The sequence below is a fragment of the Stegostoma tigrinum genome, chromosome 11 (genome assembly GCF_030684315.1).
Source record: "Stegostoma tigrinum isolate sSteTig4 chromosome 11, sSteTig4.hap1, whole genome shotgun sequence".
In the NCBI taxonomy this organism is placed as follows: domain Eukaryota; kingdom Metazoa; phylum Chordata; class Chondrichthyes; order Orectolobiformes; family Stegostomatidae; genus Stegostoma; species Stegostoma tigrinum.
In genome coordinates, this window is record NC_081364.1 from 76,390,195 (window position 1) to 76,396,194 (window position 6,000).

Below are 6,000 nucleotides of genomic sequence, written 5' to 3' on the forward strand. Positions count from 1 at the left end.
GGACATGATTGTCTGAACCCCAGCCCCACAGTGAGAGTATCTGAAGGGCCTCTCGTCACTGCGAACACATTGATGGAACGTCAGGATCCCAGAGCTTTTATTGCAGTTGGCACAGTCTGGGCATTTATAAGGTCTCTCCCTTGTTTCAACGTGCTGGTGACTCAGCAGAATTGCTTTTTGAGAAAATGTCTTCCCACATCCTGAACAGGTGAGTGGTCTCTCTCCACTGTGAATCCACTGGTGTTCAATGAGATTGGATAGTTGCTTGAAACCAGACTCACAGTGAGAGCACGTGAAGCCTGCCTGTCTTCGTGAATACATTGATGGGATATCAGTGCCCTGAGCTTTTATTGCACTTTCCACATTCTGGGCATTTAAAAAGTTACTCCTCTGTGTGAACATGCTGGTGTTTCAGCAGGTTGGATGATTGAGTGAATCCTTTCCCACAGTTGGAACAGATGAATGGCCTCTCCCCAGTGCGGCTGTAGTTATGTTCTGACAGGGCGGCTGATCTGCTGGAGCCTTGCCCACACGTAAATGACGTGTACGATTTCTCCCTGCTGTGAATGGTGCTTTTTCCTTCTATGTTCAAATTTCAATGCTATCCAGGATACAATAAATTGGCAACTCTATCAGATCCTGAAGTGATATTTGGTTTTAAGTCTCCTCTTTGCAAATCATTCCCTTCTAATATGCTGTGAAACTGTTTGAAAAAAAGGAAAAAAAAAGCAATTGAAAAGACAGAAGATAAGAACAATGTCCCACAATTCTCTCTGTAATGCAGCTTTCTGCAGTGTTTTTCCAGTGAAAATAACAGTCACCTCTCCTAGTTTTATGTAGACTAGATTAGATTAGATTCCCTGCAGTGTGCGAACAGGCCCTTCGGCCCAACAAGTCCACACCGCCCCTTGGAACATCCCACCCAGACCCATCCCCCTATAACCCACACACCCCTGAACACTATGGGCAATGTAGCATGGCCAATCCACCTAGACTGCACATCTTTGGACTGTGGGAGGAAACCGGAGCACCCAGAGGAAACCCATGCAGACACGCAGAGAATGTGCAAACTTCGCACAGACAGTTGCCCGAGGCTGGAATCGAACCCGGGTCCCTGGCGCAGTGAGCCTGCAGTACTAATCACTGAGCCACCGTGCCAAAATACATAAACCTCAATTCTCCCACATTATATTCCACCCATTGAGTTTTTATCTGCTTGCTAATCCTTTTTCTATCCCTCTGTAGTTTCGTTGTAACATCCCCACTTCTTGCCTCCATCAATTTGGTGTTACCTGCGAAATTAGCCACAATACGTTCACTTCTGTCTTCCAGGTGATTAGTATATATTGTAAACAATTGTGGGCCCAGCAATGATTCCTCTGTGGGAACACACAAGTTACAATATGCCATCATGAAACTGCCCTCTTTGATTCGACTCTCTGTCTTCAATTCATTATCCAATCCTTGAAAAATATCCTTGACTAATAGATATCCCCAACAGCGTGGGTTCTTGTGTTGTTACTGTATGAAGTGGTCTCATATACAATACCTTACCAAACGCTGTTTGGAACTTCAAATATATTTCATCTGTTGGTTTCCTTCTTCTTTATCTTGCATGTTTCTGCCTGAAAATAATGTAATAACCATGTCAGCTATGATTTCCACTTTGTGAAATCATGCTGGCTCTTCTTAATTCTTTCATGTATTTCTGAATGCTCTGTTATTCCAACTTTAATAGACTCTAGCATTTCTCAATGAGAGACCAGTTTGTGAAATTGAGTTGAAGTTGTAGGTCTGGGCACTCAGAAAAGGGGGCTATGATAGCTACCAATCGTCATAAAGGCCCAAATGGTGCGCCTGTGTCCTTCCACAAGGCAACCTGCCACCCGGTCTGGTCGTAGAGGTTCTGGCCTGAATTGGATGGCTAAAGTTGATGGATTGGTTAAAGAGTGATGTCTGGAAGGAGGAGATGGTGAATGAGAGGGGTACAATTGACCAACAGGTACCATAACTTTAGCCAAAGCCCCCAAACCAGCCATTTCCAAAACCATGAAGGACAAGACTTACGTGACCATCGCTAACTCGAAGCTCTTTCTAAGTCACACAATGGCCCAGCATACAGTGCAGGATAAATAGAAACTTCCTCCAATTCAGTCGACAACTTGGGAGTGTATTCTGTGCAGGCGAGATGTTAGGAATCACTTCTGTACAAAAACGGTTGTAAACGGGTGGTAAAGGTTCAGAACTATTTTCCATAAATGGCCGTTGATGCCAAACACTCAGTTGTTAGTTTAAATCCGAAACAGATAAACTTTTGTTCAGCAAATGTATTCAGGGATGTGTTCCAAAGGAGTTAGATCTTTGTAACCTCGAGATTGAATGGCCCTAAAACACTCCTGACCCTCCTTCAACTTTCAACTTTCCTGTGATCCTGAGCTTATCCAACACTCTGCTGCCCATGCGCTCACTTGCACTGAGTCTTGTCCTCCTCACTCTGAGCTTACTGAGCTGAAGGGCTTGCCATATGAGAAAAAGCTACCTTTTGAAAAAAAAAATCTCATCCTTGTTTGCAAATCCCACAATGATAGCAACTATTCCCATCTCTAATCGCTGCCGGCCACACAATCCCTCAAGATATCTGCCTAATTTGCCTCATGCTAATCTTTTCCGCATGGTCAGTTAATCTTCCCACCAATGATGGACTTTGGTTCAGTCCAAACTTGTTTTAAAAATCAAAGCAAGAAGTAATTAAAGTAGAAATGCTGGTTCAGATGATGTGTTGTAACTGCTTTACGTGGGCGCCGGTGGGCCCCATTGTGGTTCACAGTGACAACATTCACAGCGAGTGTTGGTTACTTGAGGAACTCTGGCTCAGATTAATGAGCTGGAGCCTGAGCTCTGAACACTGCCACACATTCAGGGGAGGCAATGGTCTAGTGGTGTTATCGCTAGACTATTAATCCAGGCGATGTTTTGGGGACCCAGGTTTGAATCTGACCACAGCACATAGGAGCATTTGAATTCAGGAAAACATCTGGAATTAAGATTTTAATGATGACCTTGAATCCATATTTGATTGTCAGGTAAAAACAAAACGCTAATGCCCTTAGCACAGCACTGTGCTACAGGCGTGTCATTCAAGAAGGGAGAATGTAAAATAAGAGTTGTTGTAATCAGGGATAGTGTTGTCAGGGAAATAGACACTTCTCGGTTGCCAGAAACAGGAGCCCCAAAGAATATGCTGCCACGTAGTGTTTATGCTCAGGATATCTCATCGTCCTCCAGAAGAACTTGGAGTGGGAAAGGAATGGGTGTGTTGTCGACATAGATAGAAAAGAGGAACGAGATTCTGCTGCAGTCATATGAGCTGAATTACAGAAGACAACCAAAAAGGTAATAATCTCTGGATTAATACCTGATCCATAAGCAGGCTTGAACAAGGACAGGACCAGTAAAGAGTTAAATACTCGACTGAGATTGGTGTGGAAGACATGGGTTCCAATTAATTGGATATTGACGTCAGTACTGGGGAAGGACGGCGTGGTTTTGATGGGACAGACACCTCCTGAATCATGCAGGGACCATAGTCCTGGTGAATGACGTAACTCGGGTCTGTGGATAGGACGTCAAATTAAAATCATGGTGGCACAGGTTCAGTTGCATGGAAAATTGTGGAAAATGTTAAAGTGAATGGGCTCAACTCAGATTAAAGTTTCCAGAATAGGTAAGAGGACAGAACGAATGGAAAAGGTCAGGAGGCTAACTTCTGGCAGAGAATATAAGGGGGACAACTGTGAGAAGAAGGTCAGGCAATGTAGGGCCAAGGGTGCTGTACTCAAATGCACACAGTGTATGATGTAATGTAAATGAGCTTGTAGCACAGATTGACATTGACAGGTACAATGTTATGGGTTTCACAGAGATGTGACTGCCAGGACATCGAGTCTGGGAACTAAATATCCAAGAATGCATGTCCTACCAAAAGGTGGACCAACGTGCAGAGGGTGTGATGTTGCCTTTTTACGAAGAAATGAAATTAAATTGAGTACAAGAAAGAAGATAGAGTCATACGGCATAGAATCCATGTGGATAGAGTTATGGAACCACAAGGTAAAAGAGAGCAGGATAAATCTTGTGCACAGGCCTTCCAGGAGTCTTCAGGATGTGGGGAAGAAAGTATAAAGAGAGAGAAAAGGCATGTAAGAAAGGGACTATTGCAATATTTATTGGGGACTTCAATATGCAGATGGATTGGGAAAATCAGGTTGGCAGTGGGCCTTAAGAAAAGGGATGTCTGAAATCTGTAAGAGGTTTTAATGGAGCAGCTTGAGATAGAGCTCAATAGGAAGAGGCAATTTTGTATTTAGTGATGTGTAATGAGACAGATTTTATGAGAGATCTCAAGGTGATGGAACCCCCGAGGAGGCAGTGACTGTAATGTAATAGAGTTCATCCTTCTGTTTAAGGCAGAGGAGATGGAACAAGATGTAACAGTGGTACAACTGAGTAAAACTAACTAAAAAAGACATGAGGGAGGAGTTGGCCAGAGTTGAAGGAAGGAGGAGCCAAGGAAGACAGTGAAGCAGCAATGATAGGGTTTTCGGGGATATTTCAGGATGCACTGCAAAATTGTGAGTCCCAGTTCAGGAATTCTCTTAAGGTGAACATACATGCTGAATTGGCAGTTTGGAAGGCAAATGCCATTTTAACACTTATTTCAAGAGGCCTAGAACACAAGAGTAGGGACGCACTGCTGAGGCTGTATCAGCTTTGTGCAGACTGCATTCGGAAGTTTGTGTCCAGTTTTGGGCCCTGTATAGAGGAAGGGTGTGCTGGCATTGGAGGGGGTCCATGGTAGGTTTACAAGGATGATCCCAGGATGAAGGGTTTGCCATAAAGATAGCAGTGAGAACTCGGTCCACATATGATGGATTTTAGAACTATGAACAGGATGTAGGAAGGATGGAAAGGGAAGCACAAGAGGAGGAGGAGTGGCATTTTTGATTAAGGAAAACATGAGCGCTGTAACTCAAGAAAATATTTCTTGAAGCAAACAGTGATCACCTTGATGGGATTGTACTATTGGCCCCCCAACAGTAAGAAGAAGACATAGGAACAAATATGTAGAGAGATCTCAGGAATATTTAAGAATAATAAGATGGTAAAAGTAGGTGATTGTAATTTTTCAAACATTGACTGGCACTTACATAGTGTTAAATGTTTGGAGAGTGAAGGATTTGTTAAACATACTTAATTTTATTTGGACTGGAGGCCATTCACCAGGGGTGTTCAACAGGGATTCGTTGCGGATCCTCATTTGTCTGTCATTTATATGAATGATTAGATGGGAATATAAAAGGCATGGCTAGTAAGTTTGTGAACGATACCAAATTTGGTGTCATAGCAGACATTGATTCCAAAGGGATCTTGATTAAATGAGTCAATGCACTGACAAACGGCAGATGGAGTTCGGTATGGATATATGCCAGGTATTGGTACAACAAACAAGGGTAGGGCTTACATAATTAATGGTAGGGCCTTGGGTCGGATTGTAGAACAGAGGGATCGAGGGATGCACGTACAATATTCTTTGTAGTTTGTGTCACATTAGGACAGGGTGGTTAAAGAGGTATTTGGCATCCTTGTTTTCATTGCTCAGTCCTTCGGATGCAGGAGCTGGGATGTTATGTTGTGGTTGTACAGGATATTTGGGAGGCCTCTTCCGGAATACTGTATCCAAATCTGTTTGGCCAGTTATAGGAAGGATATTTTTAAGCTGGAGAGTTTTCAGAAGAGATTTATCAGGAAGTTGCCAGGTATGGAAGGCTTGAATGACAAAGAAAGGCTGGATAGCCTGGGACTTCTTTCACTGGATTGTAGGAGGTTGAGAGGCAATCCGACAGAAGTTTATAAAATAATGAGGGTCTAGTTAGGGTTAATGATATTGTCATTTCCCTCGGATGGGGAATTTCAAGACAAGGAGGCACATTTTTAATTGAG